At 40.6% G+C, this 18,088-nt stretch overlaps 2 protein-coding genes across 6 annotated transcripts in view; both read left to right on the top strand.

The window, feature by feature from the left end:
- LOC122071327 (15-cis-phytoene desaturase, chloroplastic/chromoplastic) overlaps positions 1 to 18,088 on the top strand; it is a 127,828-nt gene that overhangs the window by 9,450 nt on the left and 100,290 nt on the right. The gene's annotated exons all lie outside the window — the stretch shown is intronic.
- The window catches only part of LOC122071326, a 66,092-nt gene that overhangs the window by 36,807 nt on the left and 11,197 nt on the right, over positions 1 to 18,088 (top strand). The window contains exon 2 of one of the 4 annotated variants that reach the window (XM_042635663.1): positions 9,352 to 9,546. The exons of the other annotated variants lie outside the window; for them this stretch is intronic. The gene's annotated coding sequence lies outside the window, so the exon portion shown is untranslated. The remainder of the gene's footprint in view (positions 1 to 9,351; positions 9,547 to 18,088) is intronic. 4 annotated transcript variants of the gene reach the window in all.

Raw genomic sequence — 18,088 nt, 5'->3', positions numbered from 1 at the left:
ACGTACTAGTTAGGGAGGGGTAGATTTAGAAATAAAATAGAATAAAAGAAAGTGGGAAATAGATACAAAAGATAGGGGCAATTCTGGGATTTAACAGGAATAAAGAAATAAACCTAGCTTAAGTGGTGTTCTTCAACCTCACGACAACCAGAAAAGGGAGACAGCCTCTACGGTTTTACTGGAACTCTTCCACACCAGCTTGGATCGACCTAGGGCTTGGAATGGAGAATTGCAGCACAAGGAAGTTATGTTGGCAGCACTTGGGGCTCTCGATATTCCAAATTAGATGGGGTCTTCGAACCTGCAACTGGATATTGCGATGGCAAGAGCTCAGATCTGATTCTGGGTTGAATTTCTTCACAACAGAACCAAGCCTTGAAGGAGATGACCTAGGATTTGTATCGCCTAGGAGAGAGTTACCTTCACTCAAAATCTCAGTCCAAAAAACCCATGCATGAGGGAGATTGATCAGCTTCAAGGAGACAGCAACGATCGCCAGAAACAGGGTAGAGAAACAAACCAGAAAAAAGAAGAAGAAGAAGAAGACGAAGAAGAATAACAGAGGAAGATGAAGAATATAAGGAAGAAGAAGAGAAGGGAAAATAAGAGACTGAGAGAAATTATTAGAAAGGGAGAAGAAAAGAATCACCGGCAGCCATATTCATGGTTCTCACCCAAAAAAAATATCAAGACCTAATTCTTCAAAATTCTGAATTCTTCATTGGGTTACATCAATATAAAGGGAAGCAAAGTGAAAAATTGGAAACTAAATAAATTAGAAACTACCCTAAATAGCAATTGAAATAAAATCTCCTAAATTTACCACACCCTACACTAAAAATTAAGGAAACAAAAATCACCCAATTACTCCCAAAATTTCCCATATCTAACTGCATCAACTCTCTCGGTCTTAAAAGAACTCGACTCCGTCGAGTTAGGTCGTGCTCCCAAGATACCCTTGTAAGTTGCTCGCTGATGAGGTGGTACGTATCTCGAAGTGGAAGATGGAAACATAGCACCAAGAGGAGAAAGAGTAGGTTGACGTGTCAATAGAGCAGGAGTCAGTCGACGAGGTGGCATGTCTAATAATGTGTGTGGCCTCATTAAGTACACACGACCTCCTTGCTTCACCTTGATGGTGTTCCGTGCTCCATCATAGAGAATGCTTGCATGTCACTACCACGGTCGCCCTAGAAGAATGTCACAGTGCTCCAATAGGGTGACCAAGCAAGTTACATGGTACTGTAATGGCCCAAATTGTAAGTTTATTCGAACAACTGCAGTGGCCTCTTCTCGAGTTGTGGGTTCAAAACCTCGCACGTGAATCTTCTTGAAAAGCTGCTTCTGTGGAAGGTTGTGCACTCGAACAAATTCAGCAAATATGAAGTTTGCTTCTGCCTCGGTATCAACAACTGTATGAACATCAGTAAGTTCAGAACCGTGCAGAAGAGTACCCTTTTGTCTGAAGAGAGGAGCTTTATCAACTAGTCTATTTGAAAAGGATGACAGGCTAACTGAATGAGCTTCTACATTCTCATCTTCATCGTCGACAATATCATCGTCCTCGAGGGGATAAGGATATAAATGAGATTCATCTTCACTATTCTCAATTGGCTGCTTCTCCGCTGCATTCACAGAATGAGTTCTGTTGGGACACTTGTTGGAGGGACCCTTCTCGCCACAACTATGGCATCTGATGTTCTTCAAACCATCTCTGTCTTTGTTTAACTCTGACATTTTTTCTTCCAACTCTAAGAGCTTCATGCTTCTTTTCCTCCATACGTGGTGGAGGTCTATAAACTGAAGAAGTCTTGAGCATACTCTTCCAATAAATGGACTTCTCTTCAGCTGTCTTGGCATGAGCCGCCGCCACATCAACAGACCTAAAATCAGTGTTAGCTAACTCAATTCAAATCTCAGTACTTAGCCCACTGATATATCGCATCACCTGTTGCTGGTCTGTTTCCTGAAGTCGACACCTTAAAGACAACTTATGGAACTCAAGGGTGTAGGTATCCACATTCTTGTTACCTTGTTGCAAGTTAAGCAGTTTATGGAACATTACCTTCTCATAATTAAGAGGAACAAAATTTTCAATTAGGATCTGCTTTATGACCTCCCAATTGGTGATGGGTCCAAGTCTTCTGACAAATCTTGCATGCAGTACATCATCCCACCATGAACATGCATGCCCCATAAACTTGGTGAGGATGAGTTCACACTTCTTCACGTCTAGAAGAGACATATATGCAAAAATCGTTTCAACTTTGATAAGCCAGTCAAGAAATTCCTTAGGTCCCTTTTCACCACTGAACTCTGGAACTTCAACTTTGATGCCATAATCTCTGTCAGAAAATTTCCGGGTAACATCTTGGGGGATAACAGGATCACGTTGCACTTGGTGAGGTGTATCTTCAATCCGTAGGGCATTAAACTGAGGAGGTGGTGTAGATGGTCCTTCATCGACTCGCGTTTCAGACTTTTGCATAAAGGCAAGAATCTTAGCGAGGGCACCTTGAGTGTCGTCCATGAACTTATCATATTTGGCCTCATTCTTCTCAATCCTAGCATTAGTTTTATGTTGGTTCTCAAGTACCTCACGATACAATTTGTTCAACACAGCATTGGTAATATTACCTGTCATGGTTAGAGAAGTGCAGGAATTTTTTGCTCTGATACCACTTGATGCGAACCAGGTTTCTAAAATCAGAAAACGGTTTGCTTATGGACCCATTTAGGGGTGAATTAACTCAAAAAATCAATATAATGGCGATTCTGTAAATAACATCAAATTCCTAACAAAGGGCAATCTGGTAAATAGATGATTACTTCAATAGAAGAGAAAATATCAAAGGAAGAAGCAACGTACTAGTTAGGGAGGGGTAGATTTAGAAATAAAATAGAATAAAAGAAAGTGGNCTATTTTGAAAGTTGTTGAGGACTTCGGCCATGGAAGAAAGGTGGCATGTCAAGAATCCATGGGTTTAAAGGCCGGTTTTGATGCCCTCCTAAGCTTTAGCCATTTTGATTGGATCCACAACAGTGTGTGTGTGGGTATCGTTGGGAAAGACAAGCACTTTCTTGTATGAAAATTAATGGAGATACACAACAAAATATGTGCAAAACTAATAATATAGATAAATTAAATTCAAGCCAAACCACAAATGAATTTACCCATTTTTATGTGGAAAATTGTTCCAAGGTAAAGGGGAAAAACCACAGGATCAAATCCTGATTGCTCTTCCACTATTCCACTATGATAATGGGAGGACAGTTCTCCATAGTCAAATAGAGGCTACCAAGTATTAAGATAAATAACCCACTATTAGATAACAAAATAACTCACCAAAATAATAGGTGGATCTGTAAAAAATACAATACTCTCACATCAGTACTGGCATGACAAATATAGGAAAACCTACAACATCTTTCCTTGTTCTCTGGCCAAGGAGAACTCAGTCACACCATCTCACTGCAATCAGCGTATGAAGAGCAGAAGGGAGAGCACTCAAAAATTTGATTTTTTCCCCTGTCCTATATTTACTCACCACTCACTGGAACACGGAAACCAGGAGAAGAGCGAAGAGTACTATCGAAGAAAGGAGAAGAGTATTTTTCTTCAGACACTTGCCTCACCTTTTTATTAGGGGTGCCAAATTTCATCCTGAACTGATCGGACCTACCGAAACTGACTAGTTCAGCCTAGATTGAATCGAAACCTTATTGGGCGTCTTAGGTTGGGATTTTATAAAACTGGTAGAAACCAAAATCTATCGGGGTGATTGATAGTGACCGACTGAAATTACAGAAAACCAAATCGAACTCTGTAAAAAATGAAAAACTGGTAAAATCTGTAATAATTGATTTGGTTAGTATTTTATACATACATATATACATACATATATATATATATATTTATGTATGTACGTATGAAAAATGAAATTGAATGGGGGATAACCCGATAATGGATCGATAAGATCACGTTAAGCCAACCCGATAAAAAACCGAAACAAACAATTGAACTTCGACTTAATATTTTAGTTTTGTTCTAGCCCATTATTAGCCTGAAAGTGATTAAGCTCAATTGAAACCGAACTGAATCGACTGATTGACACCCTTACCTTTTTAAATGAGATGTGCTGAAGGTAGTTTGGTACAGTATTCACTATTGAAACCATTGGATTGGAATCTACCTCCATCACTGTTCGAGGTTTGGTGGGTGGAGCTACTATGACTCGGAACCAACCAGATGCCAGAGCGGCTGAGCCAATAATGTGTACTGAAATGATTGAGGAGGGGCATGTACGCATGGTCGACCCTGGTCCCTAGGACCTCGATTAATGTTGTAGTATCAGTATAATCAAACTCGAAAGGAGCTAATTACTTGTGAAAAGTGGTAATAATTAACTTGGACAAGAGACACAGAAGTCTTGGAGGGAATGTGTGATTCATTGAACGTCCCAACTAGGATAGTTTAGGAAACTCACCCACACTCTCTCCAATCTGGTTCTTCTCTTGAGCGCTCATCGTTTATGTCTTGCTCATAGTTATATGGACGAACACCACGTGTTCAAGCGAAGATCCAACTGTTTTTTATATCTCATTTTTTACGTTTCTATCATCGCCTCATTGGGCATGCTTTTTTTCAAAGCGTTGAATCTTCACCTGAACACATGACACTCAATAACTATGAACCGACAAGAGATAGACGCTCAAGAAAAAAGTCAAATCCCTCTCCCTATCACACTTTTCTAGACTTCAGATAAATGCCATTAATCTTCATTCATTCTTTGCTTCCTTATGAAACTTACCATTATTATTTCACTGCCAAAATCTTGTGGGTGTCCCTCTATGTGTTGTGAGGAGGAACCCAATAAACTCCCCCTTCGACTCATGGGGAGAGATTTGCCAAACCCAAACCTGCCATGCTTTTGCAAAAGTCTTACCTTGAGTAAGGCTGTTGTCATCATGTATTTGCACTATTCTTGTCAATATGCATTTTCTCAAGTTGTATAAGTTTCAATTTTAGAACATCCCGAATCCAATTATACCTTACATCAATATGCTTGATCTTGTAATAGAAACTCGGGATCTTATTCAAGTGGATGTTACTCTGATTGCCACAATGAATAGTGTACTTGTCTTTTGATTTAAACTTGTTCTTGAATGAACCGCTTCATCCACAAATCTCCTTGTAGGCTTCAACTGTGGCAATATCTCAGCCTCTGCATTTGATAAATCTACTCACCTTTGGAACTTGGATTTCCATGACATTGCCCCCCTACAAAATTAAATAGGTACACTTGTGTAGACTTCCTTGATCTGACGTCACTTGTTGTGTCTGCATCTATGTATCCTTACAACACAGGCTTATCACCTCCAAAACATAGGTATGCATTGTATTAAGCTCTAACATACCTCATAATCCACTTGACTGCTTTCTAGTGGTCATTGCCAGGATTGGCCAGAAATCCACTTACAATTCTAATTGCATGTGTAATGTCATATTGTCATGTCTTGTACACTCCATGCATGCATCAAGCTTCCTACAACTGATGCATGTGAAATTTTCTTCACCTTTGTTCTTCTTTGGTTAATTGAAGGGCTTTGCTCACTGCTTAGTTAGAAGTGATTTGCAAGTGGGGAACTGGCTAGCTTCACTTTGTCCATATTGAACCTTTCGGGGACCTTCTTTATATACCTTTCTTGTGATAGCCATATTTTTTCCTGTTTTCCTATCACGAGATATTTTCTTCCCTAAAATTTGTTGTGCAGGTTCCCATATCCTTCATAGCAAAGGACTTGCTCATTTCTTGCTTCAAGCTATCAATTGAGCTAATCTTTGTCCAACAATCAATATGTCATCAACATAGAGCAAAAGAAAGATAAAATCACCTTCTAAAAATTTCTTGACAAACACAATGATATCCTATTTTTGCTTCTTCAAAGCATTCCGATTCACTTGCATTCGTGAGCACAATACACTAATGTGGTGGATACCTAGTAGACGGTTGCGCTCCCTAGTAGATCTTCGTAATTGAGGTTCAACTGGTGGCTCTTGAGGAGGCTACTCTCCCTGTTCACCATCTCTTTTACCATATGTGTGAACATCATTATCACCATCTTGCACATTTTTCCCATCATCAGCTTGTACCATGGATGGAGGAACTGGATTAAAATTAATCAAGTCATCAATAAATGGTTGAGGCTTTTCAACTTTCTCAAAGTATTCAATTGTTTGGTCTTAAAAAAATACCACATCTCTGCTTTTGATCACATTCTTCTCAATTGGATCCGATAACCTATAATCAAATTTGTTTGTGTATCCCAAGAAAATACACTGCTTTGCCTTGTGGTCAAACTTTGACCGCTCATCTTTTGGAGCATGTACAAATGTTTTGCAATAGTACATGTAGCTTCTCCTTGATAACACCTTGCCAACTTTGCCTTCGAAGAGTATACACCTGATTTTTTTAATAATAGTGCGATTCATCCTTTTTGCAACACCATTGTGTTGTGGGGTCTTAGGTACTATTTTTTCATACTGAATACCATGATCATTGCAATACTTCTTAAATTGACCGTTGTACTCACCATCGTTATCTGTACGAATGCATTTGAGAGGTTTCGCTGTTTCTGTTTCAACCATAGCATGATTTTTTTTTAAAAACATCCAAATCATGATATTTAGTTTTAGTTTTTGAAGCATATGCCCAAACTTTTCTAAAAGCATAATCTATAGAAGTAACAAAATAAGAAGCACAACCTAGTGTTCTCATTTTCATAGAACCACTCTTGAGTGAATCATTGTATTAACCATCATTATCTATACAAATGTATTTGGGAGGTTTCCTTGTTTCTCTTTCAACCATAGATGGAAATAAAAAGGCAGACACGACGGCGGTGCGTGGGCCTTGCGGAGGGCCTCGACTAAGCGAGAACTAGCCTCGCAGAAGAGACAGCCGCGAAGACGGGGCGTCAACCTTGCGGAGGGCATCGACAAAGTGCTGTTGGCTGAGCATGGTTGGCGACCTTGCGGGCATGGTTCAAGAACTCGATCGAAACTTGCAAAATTTTGTAGGTTTCGACTGTATCCCCAAGGGTCGAAACGATATGTCTTGTGACTTTTAAAAGTCATAGGTTTTGACCATGTTTCGACCAAATTTGACGAAATTTCCCATGTTTCGACCGAAATGGTTTGACCTTTTGGGTGGAACCAGGTTCTATACAGGTTAGTTTGAAAAGAAGCCCAAGCCTTCTTTAGTAGAATTCGACCCTCTCTTCTTAGTTTTTTCTCCTAGGAGTGGGAAACTTGGGGAAACAATGGAGATTTCCATTTTTTGCCTAACAAAGTTGAATCTAAGGGTGGTTCTTGCTTCATCTATGTAAGAAAGACAGCTTGGACAAAAAGGTAAGTCCCAACTTCCCCAAAATCATTTTTTTTTTATAGAATATACTTGTAAATAGAGTAGAATTATGTAAAGTTTTTATATGTTACTTAGGAGGACCTGATCTATGCATGTATGGTGGCTGATTTTTTTTTTTTGCATGTTAATGATTTTTTTATTTTATTTCTGTTTTTGAAAATGCATTTACCTAAAACATATTTCAGTCAACAACTCAGCGAAATGATAACCGAACCTTTGGTTCACCACACAAGTATGACTTTATGTGTGTTTTTTTTTTTATGAAACTAATGATGTGAATATGTTAGAAATGTCTAAAATAGGATGTACGCAAAAAATAGGAAAAAAACACTGTTTGGGGGTCGAAACCTAAGTTTCCATCAAACCGGGAAAAATTCTCTGGTTTCTTAAAATTCCCAGGTTTCGATCAAAATTTCGGTCTCCCCATGGGTTGAAACCTTGTCGAAATCCGATACCTTGAACCTTGCTTGCGGGTTGCAAGCCTTTCAAGTAGCACCGGTGGAGCAAACGATTTGATCAGTTAGGAAAGTTGAGAACTTGTTGAATTTACCAAGTATCTAGAAGAGAGTATGGCTTGGTCAGCGGCACAAAGGCACATTCGAACTGTTCAATGACTCAAGGATGAGCGGCTATAGGCCCAAAGAGTGTTGGTGGAGGGAGGAGGAGAAAAAGTATTGATCTAGGAGCAGGTTGGAGCAACGGTCGGCAGGCAACAAAAAGCCAAACCCGATCAGAGCAACAACTCAAGGATGAGCTGCTGCAAGCCTAGAGAACATCGGCAGAGGGAGGAGCCAACGAATCAATCTGGGAGGATCAGGAGAACCCCGACAAGACCATCAAGGACAAGCTCAGAGCTGTGGCAAGGCCAACAGCACAAATCCACGCCTGATGAGCAACTACTCAATTCTCACCTGATCTGAGTCAAGACGGGAGAGGAATGACTCAGGGGACGGCAAGGGGTGGATCACGACCTACCGAACGTGTGAGACCGAAGAAGAAGAAGAAAAAAGTTGAGAGGGAGAGGGTGAGGGGGTGAAGAAGAAAAGAGAAAAGAGCAGAGGATGAGAGGGAGAGGACCAGAGAAAAAGAAGGGAGAATAAGAGAGGGGGCCAGATTAGGTTTCTCTTGGAGTTCCTGCGAAGCGATGGAAAGGGTTCTATCTGTTCTCGAGGACGATTGATCTATTTGTTGCCCTAGAGTTAAAAAAAAAAAAAAAAAGGAAACTAAAATCTGATACATTAGTCACTAAAATTTGAAATTAGAAACTAACTAAAAAAGGATACTAAAGACTTTTAAGTTACTTGTCCTCCTCTAAGAACAACTAAACACTTAAATTGAACCAAACCAACTAATGGACCAGACCAAAATAAAACCCCATCGATTAAAAATCATGGGCCTGCTTGGCAGCCCCTAAGTAACCAGGTTGACAGCCCTCTTCTGTCTCCTTGTGTATGTCTTCAGTGCTGAATCACTCCCTTTTGCGATGGTATTGTTTGGAGTAGAATTTATCTGCATCAGCTCCCCCTAGCTTGAATCATTCGACTTCAATGAATGTAGAAAGGACATATAATGCTTATAAAGGTGTTGATGCGCTTGAAATCATCTCCAATCATTTCTTGGTCGACCCTTTCATTTGACATAGAAAGAGTAATGGCCGCCTCCTCTCCGTGTCACAGTAAACTTGTTGTTGACGACATCTTTAAACACCTCCTCATTTAATGAAGTAAATTAAGGCAATTGAAGGGTATGCTCGGTATCACCCTCTTAGAAATGTTGCTCCTCATATAGAGTTAGATCAACAACATAAAAAATGTTGCTAATGGACATATTGGCGGTATCTCAAGTATGTATGCATTGGTTTTGATTCGCTTTAGCACCTTGAATGGACCCATCTTTTGATGATGTAATTTTGTATTGGTATTAGGTTTAAACCTCTCCGGAGCAATCTGTACGTGGCGTACCATGACTATATCTCTCGGATGGTACTCAACAAATTGGTGGGGACGATTAGCTACAGCCTTGTACGCATCATTGCCGATTGCAATGTGTAGGCGTATATCGGTGATGTGCCATATGAACTCATCAGCCTCAACACTAACTCGGATATAAGGAGGGAAAGGTACCAAATCTATGGACCTCTTGGGCTGAATTCCAATTTCCAAGTACTACCTCCAAAGGTGTATGGCTTGTGGTGCGGTTGACGGAACTGTTGTAGGAAAACTCAGAAATGTCTAGAATTGATGGCCAAGTCTTTTTGTATTCTTGTCCAAGACACCGTAGGAGATTGCTTAAACTTCGATTCACAACTTTTGTTTGTCCAGCCGTTTGTGGGTGAAAAGCTGTAAAAAACTACAACTTTGTGTTTGTCGTTAACCACAAAGTTTTCCAAAATAACTTATGAACCTAACATCATGATTGGAGACAATCGATTCCAGCAGTCCACTAGTCTCACCACTTCTTTGAAAGATATGGTTACAATATGGCTGGCATCATAAGTCTTTCGATAAGGTATGAATTGAACCATTTTTGAGAACTTGTCAACCAACACAAAAATAGAATCGTGTTTTCCCTAGTAGTGGGAAGTCCAAGCATGAAGTCCATGTTGATGTGCAACCATGGTCCATGAGGTATGGGCAGCGGGGAGTATAGTCCTGTATTTTGTTTCGGTCAATCGGTCCTTTAGCAAGCTGACATGCATGACACCTCTTTATAACATGCTGGACATTTCGTTGAAGATGTTGTCAATAGTAGAGATTAGCCACTTGTGTGTAGGTCTTATCCTTGCCGAAGTGATCTCGTAGTCCACCTCCATGCAACTCCCGTATAAGGTACTGTCGTAAAAATGCGTCCGGAATACATAGCCGAGTCCCAAAATATGCATCAGTACTGCCTTGCTATAAATTCTGATACACAATAGAAAAAGCAGCATTATTCTTCTTTATGTGATCGATGCTAGTGCCTTAGGTTGAGAAGGTTTGCACTATGAGCACCTTTATAATAATGCATTGGTAACCTGGTTCTCCTTTCCAACTTTGTATTTTAAAGCAAAAACAAACTCTTGCAGGTATGCAACCCACTTAGCATGTTGAGGACTTAACGACCTTAGAGAATGCAAGTGCTTGAGCACCTCATTCAATTTCTCACTATAGAAAGTGATAGGATGTCCACTTTGCATCAGAATACCACCAATACCCACATGAGAGGCATCCGTGGCCACTTCAAACATGTGGTCAAAATATAATATGGTAAGCATAGTACTGGAGTCTCCGTCATCTTCTTGTTGATAAGAGTGATGGCTTTGGTAGTGGCGGGGGTGCACTTTAACTGCCCTTGCCTTGTTTCATGCACTCAGTGATGAGTGCCGTTATAGGGCACGCTAAATCCTTGAATGAATCTTTGATAGAATGCTAATAGGCCATGGAAACTCCGAACCTTCGTAAGAGTTTTTGTTGGGCCAATCTTTGATGCCATGAACCTTCTCTGGGTGCGCTTCTAGCCCCTTGATGACACGATGAAGCTAAGGAAGCCAGCCTTGGGCAGCATGAACGAGCACTTCTTGAGGTCAAATATAGAGCTTTTCAGTTCATAGGACCCTCATCACATGCCTCAAGTGATCAAGGTGATCTTCTTGTGCCTTGTTGTAAATTAATTTGTCAGAGTAAATGTTGAAATATGTACTTAAGGGTGCCGTAGGGGCATTCCCGACCTTTTCCTCCACCGACTCTAATTAATGGGAGTCGGCTGGAGGGGGCATACTTGTAATTTCTCTTCTCCTCTCTTTATTATAAATAAAGGTTTGTGTGGTCTCATTGATCATTTAAGCATTCTACCCTAATAGTGCTGATAACAGTAAACAACAAGGAGCTTGCTGATAAAAGGACTAAGTACCTATGTCATAACCCTCATAAAAGTATTAGGGGAATTTGCGAGTCCAAAGGGCATGCCTTTCTATTTGAATAGCCCATCGTTCGTTTTGAACGCCATCTTCCACTTGTCTTTGTGGTGGATACAAATTTGATGGTAGCTGGTTCTAAGGTCAATCTTTGAGAAGATAACTGCTCCAGTTAACATTTCAAACATGTCATCAAGTTGAAGAATACTTGACAATGATTTTATTTATTGCTCGACTATCGATACACTTCCGCTGTGATCTGTCCTTCAGAGTAAGGCTGTTACGGCACATGGACTCATGATCTCTTGTATTAACCCCTTCTTCAGCAACTCATCTACTTGCCTCTTGAGCTAGGCATGCTCAGTAGGGCTAAGGCGATAAGTGGGTAGATTTGGCAACACCAACCCCGGCACTAAGTCGATGGCATGTTGAATGTCCCTCATTGGTGGGAGTTCGCTTGGCAACTCATCGTGGACTAAATCTGAAAAATCAGAAAATTAAATCCCTTATGGGTTTGGGAAAGTTAGCTTCAGGGGTAGGGACAACTTCTTTGGTTACAATGCTAATATTAAATCAGTTTCCTTGCTGATTTCAAGAAACTGATGCGGATCCGGGTTCCAAAGACTGAAATCGGATTGCTTAGGGCCCACAAGAATGATAAAATATCTTAATTTAATGGTTGAGGGTAATCTTGTAATTTCAGAAACAACTAAGTACTTAAAAGAGTGGGAAATAACTAATAGGGGTATTCTATTCTGTAATTGCTATAGTAAGAAAGGAAATAATAGAACACAATTTTCAGGATAGGGGGTTTCTTGTAATTTATAAATAGCTGTCCTTGTAAATTTAGAAAATCAGCCTTCTTCAACCTTCAACACCCACGATAGAACTTCAGACCAGCGAGAGCTACCTCTACTCCAAGTGAAGGATCACAGAGGTTAGGCCTAGGATTGAGCTGAAATTAGAAGAATAGGGTCGTATAACCCAGTTCTATCAAACCCACCAACATAAACCCAACTGATCAAGTTCTCACAGCAGGGATCACTTTCAGGCCTGAGATTCAAGGGTTCAAATCACCTTGGGAGGACTTCCTTCGATCAGAAGCTTGACCCAAACAGATCTCACAAGAAAGAGATCGATCCACACTTGTGCTGCTAACGTTGCCCAGAAACTAAGTATCCCAGAACAGAATATAACAGTAGGAAATAAGAAAGGATTAAACAGCAGAAGAAGGGAAAGGGGAAGAAGGAGAGAGAAGATAAGAAAAGAAATAAAAGAAGAGGAGAGAAAATCAGAAAAGAGAGAGATGGAAGTCATGGCAGTCCATATTCAGCCAAGCAGAAACATTCAAATTTTCCAAAACTTCAAGTCTGAAATTCTATATTGTATTACATGACTACTTAAAGGAAAACTCAAAGCATCTCAATGGTAACTAATTAAAAATGGAAACTAGCCTAGATAGAAACTGAAATAAAAATCCAAGCTAAATAAAATACCACAAACTAATTTCTAAACCAAAAAAAGGAAAGTAAATAAGAAAATTCTCAAATCAAAGAGATCCCTTCCATCGCCCAACTGCATTAGCTCTCCCAGTCTTAAAAGAACTCGACTCCGTTGAGTTAGGTCATGCTCCCAAGATACCCTTGTGAGTTGCTCGCTGATGAGGTGGCACGTATCTTGAACAGAAGACGGGAACATAACTCCAAGAGGAGAGAGTAGGTTGACGTGTCACTGGAGCAGGAGTCGGTCGATGATGTGGCATGTCTGATAATCCATGTGGCCTCATCAAATACATACAACCTCCTTGTTTCACCTTGATGGTGTTCCGTGCACCATCATAGAGGATACCGGTATGTCGCTACCAAGGTCGCCCTAGAAGAATGTCGCAGTGCGCCAATGGGGTGACCAAACAGTTGACATGGTACTGTAACGGCCCAAACAGTAAGTATACCCGAACAACTACAATGGCCTCTTCTCAAGATGTGGGTCCAAAGCCTTGCACGTGAATCTTCTTGAAAAGCTGCTTCTGTGGAAGTTTGTGTGCTCGAACAAATTCAGCCGATATAAAGTTTGCTTCTGCCCCAGTATCAACAACTGTGTGAACCTCAGTGGGATTGGAACCATGCAGGAGAGTACCCTTCTATCTGAAGAGAGGAGCTTTGTCCAACTAGTTTCTTTGAAAAGGATGAAAGACTAGCGGAATGAGCTTTGACATCCTCATTATCATCATCATCAATATCATCTTCATCGAGGGGATAAGGATATAAAGCAGATTCATCATCACTTTTCTCAATTTGTTGCTTCTCCACTGCATTCACAAAACGAGTCCTGTTGGGACACTTGTTGGAGTAATGGCCCTTCTCGCCACAACTATGGCATTTGATGTTCTTCACCCCATCACTGTCCTTGTTGAACTCTGACCTTTTTTCTTTAACTGCGATTTTCAGACTTCTTTTCCTCCATACATTGTGGAGGTCTATAAATTGAAGGAGTCTTGAGCATACTCTTCCAATGAATGGACTTCTCTTCGGCTGTCTTGGCATGAGCTGTTGCCACATCAACAGACCTGAAATCAGTGTTAGCCAACACGAGTCGGATCTCAGTATTTAGCACACTAAAATTTTGCATCACCCGTTGCTGGTCTGTTTCCTGAAGTCGACACCTTGAAGACATTTTGTGGAACTCAAGGGTGTAGGAATCCACATCCTTATTACCTTATTGCAAGTTAAGCAGTTTGTGGAACATTACCTTCTCATAATTAAGAGGAACAAATTTTTTAGTCAAAATTTGCTTCATGACCTCCCAATTGGTAACGAGTCTAAGTCTTGACAAACCTTGCATGTAGTACATCATCCCACCATGAACATGCATATTCAATAAAATTGGTAAGGATGAGTTCATACTTTTTCTCTTCTGGAAGGGACTGATATGCAAAAATCATCTCAACTTTAGTAAGCCAGTCAAGAAATTCCTCAGGTCCCTTTTCACCACTGAACTTTGGAACCTCAACTTTGATGCCATAATCTCTGTCAGAAAATTGCCGGGTAACATCTTGGGGTATAACAGGTTCACGTTGCATTCGTTGAGGTGTATCTTCAATTCGTAGGGCATTAAACTGAGAAGGTGGTGTAGATGATCCTTCATCGACTCGCATTTCAGACTTTTGCATAAAGCAAGAATCTTAGCGAGGGCACCTTGAGTGTCGTCCATGAACTTGTCATATTTTGCATCATTCTTCTCAACCCTGGCATTAGTTGCCTTTTGGTTCTCAAGTACCTCACGATACAATTTGTGCAACTCAGCATTGGTGATGTGACCTATCATGGTTTGAGAGGGCAGAAAATTTACTTTGATACCACCTGATGCGGATGCAGGTTCCAAAGACTGAAATCAGATCGCTTAGGGCCCACAAGAGTGATAAAATATCTTAATTTAAGGGTTCATGGCAATCTTGTAATTTCATAAACAACCAAGCACTTTAAAGAGCGGGAAATAACTAATAGGGGTATTCTGTAATTGCTAAAGTAAGAAAGGAAATAATAAAACACAATTTTCAGGACAGGGGGGGGTTTCTTGTAATTTTTAAATAGCTGTCCTTACTTGTAAATTTAGAAAATCAGCGTTCTTCAACCTTCAACACCCACAATAGAACTTCAGACCAACGAGAGCTGCCTCTACTCCAAGTGAAGGATCGCAGAGGTCAGGCCTAGGATTGGGCTGAAATTAGAAGAATAGGGTCATATAACCCAGTTCTACAAACCCACCAACATAAACCCAACTGATCAAGTATTAGGTTCAGATTCAACTCCTGGAATCACAAGGGCGGCAGGTACAGGTCTGGGTAGGGTTGCAGATGCATCTCTCACAGCAGGGATCACTTTCAGGCCTGGATTCAAGGGTTCAGATTGCGTTGGGGAGGGCTTCCTTCGATCAGAAGCTTGACCCAAACAGATCTCACCAGAAAGAGATCAATCCACACTTGTGGTGCTGCTAATGTTGCCCAGAAACAGAGTATCCCAGAACAGAATATAACAGTAGGAAATAACAAAAGATTAAATAGCAGAAGAAGGGAAAGGGGAAGAAGAAGAGAGAAGATAAGAAAAGAAATAAAAGAAGAGGAGAGAAAATCAGAAAAGAGAGAGATGGAAGTCACGGCAGTCCATATTCAGCCAAGCAAAAACATTCAAATTTTTCGAAACTTCATGTCTGAAATTCCATATTGTATTACATGACTATTTAAGGAAAACTCAAAGCATCTCAATGGTAACTGATTAAAAATGGAAACTAGCCTAGATACAAACTGAAATAAAAATCCAAACTAAATAAAATACCACAAACTAATTTCTAAACCAAAAAAAGGAAAGTAAATAAGAAAATTCTCAAATCAAAGAGATCCCTTCCATTTCCCAACTGCATCAGAAACTCTCGCTGTGGTAGCTAAGAGCTTCTGCTCCTCTTGATGTCCGTTGCTGGACTGCTTATGCACACGTCCCTTGTTGGCTGCACTTGAACTCTTTTGCTGGTCTTTCTCCAAAGACTGCAGAATTTTCTTCCTTCTTACTTGGGCAGAATGCCACCTTTTTTTTCCAGCTGGTATGTTCAAAGATTTCAGCATCATGAGTTTACCTTTGAAGTCAAAGTAACATTGATTCTTGGTACCCCCTACTTGGACATCATTATCATACATCCAGGTCCACAGGTAATACATCAGTCAAGGTCATAGTCGCGTCACGCATTGTATTTTCTTCATATTCATCTAGCTTCAAGGAAACAAAACACCGCTGATTTACCTCAAGAGGTGTCGCCATTCAAAAGGGATACATATAAGACTGCGAGTGTTTTCCCACTTTAAGCTTAGCCTCACTTATGAAGGCTCTTGATACGACGTTAATGCAGCTGCCGCTGTCCACTATGATTTCGGCTGTGCAAGGCCCACTAGTCATACTTGTATAGAAAATACAATTTCTCCTCCAATCTTCACCTTTCGATTCAGCAAAGAGAATGCGACTTACAACATGAATCTCGTAACTCTCGTCGTATTCCTCATCATCTGTATCAACTCCATATGCATCATCTCCGAGGGCTGTATTCTCAGCTGTACCGTCATCCTATGGTTCACAAATTTATTTTTTCTTCGTAATGCTATGGTTCACAAAAATTGAGTGCCTTCATTAGCTTCAAAAGCAGCAATTATTGACATACCTTTCATGATTTCATCTGTTGAGGGCAGAATTTGGCATAGTGACCAAAGCTGTTGCAGTGATAACACTTACACTTCTCCATTAGACATGTGTGCTTTGCCCATTCAACAGTTGCAGGGGCAGCATGGTTCATCGGGCCAGCAGATCAGCTGGCTGGAAAAAGGTCTAACGTCACCTGATGGAGGATTAAATCTCCGAATAGTTGGTTTGACCAAATCTTCTGCTTGAAGGGCCTTCTCAAAGCAATCTTGTAATCTACGTATCTCGGTGACTCCAATCTTGTCGTGAATCTCTGGTTTCAGCCCTAACCTGAATTGTGAGATGAGCTGGTTATCTTCTTCACCTACACTGATATGAGAGATCAATGTATCAAATTGGCCATGTATTCCTCGACTGAAGGGTTGCCTTGAAGAGTGGTGTTCAGCTTGTCGTGCCACCTTTGTTGGAAGGTTGATGGAAGATATTTTCCTTCAATTCCTCTTGCATCTAGTCCTCTGTGGATGGTTCTTGACCTTGTCGAATCAGCTTAGCTTCATAATTACGCCACCATACTCGTGCAGTCCTCATGAGCTTGGAGCATGCCAACTTCAATTCCTAGGTTCAGGCAAATCAAAATCAAAATAGTCATCCAAGCATCACATCCAGTCATAAAATTCTTGTGGTTCATGCTTCCCACCTTCTAGTCATAAAACTCCAGCTCCATCTTTACTTCATGGGTGTCATCTTGGCGACGATGTGGAGTGCCTTGCTTGAAATATGTACAAACATGCTCTTCAAAAGTAGGTAGAGGAAAAACATGTTTAAATGCTGGCCTACCTACAAATCTTTGATTGTTGGCGGTTGAGCGAGCTTGCTGTCTCTCATATTGTGGTGGGGTTGAATCAAAGCAATGCTCTATAGCAGTCATGCAATTAGACAGTTCCTTGAACTGTGTTGTCATCACTTTCATGAGATCGACAAGATGAAAATTTTTGGGTGCTGGACGGGGGGTTATTTGAACTTCCCTCCATAGGCTCTGATACTAAAATGATGTGATATTGGTTTGGTCCTGGGCAACAGAGTCAGAATCCTTACTAGATAGGATCATAGGGAAGTGAGAACTGTAATATTGACACTGGTTTATGTGCTGTTCGTTCCTTATGATTAACAACCAAACACCTTTTGGAACAAATATGTGAATAACTCAAAAAAATTACAGGAGCAAGGAAAAAAAGAGGGATATGACCAAGGCTTCTCACCAAAGCCTTGGTTAGAATCTAATGCTAAGGTTGAGAAGAATGAGGCCAAATATGACAAGTTCATGGACGACACTCAAGGTGCCCTCGCTACGATTCTTGTCTTTATGCAAAAGTTTGAAACGCGAGTCAATGAAGGACCATCTACACCACCTCCTCAGTTTAATGCCCTACGGATTGAAGATACACCTCACCGAGTGCAACATGATCCTGTTATACCCCAAGACCCGACAATTTTCTGATAGAGATTATGGCATCAAAGTTGAGGTTCCAGAGTTCAGTGGTGAAAAGGGTCTTGAGGAATTTCTTGACTGGCTTACCAAAGTTGAGAAG

The sequence above is a fragment of the Macadamia integrifolia genome, unplaced genomic scaffold (assembly GCF_013358625.1).
Source record: "Macadamia integrifolia cultivar HAES 741 unplaced genomic scaffold, SCU_Mint_v3 scaffold_210A, whole genome shotgun sequence".
NCBI lineage: Eukaryota > Viridiplantae > Streptophyta > Magnoliopsida > Proteales > Proteaceae > Macadamia > Macadamia integrifolia.
This window is presented reverse-complemented; position numbering and strand designations above follow the sequence as displayed.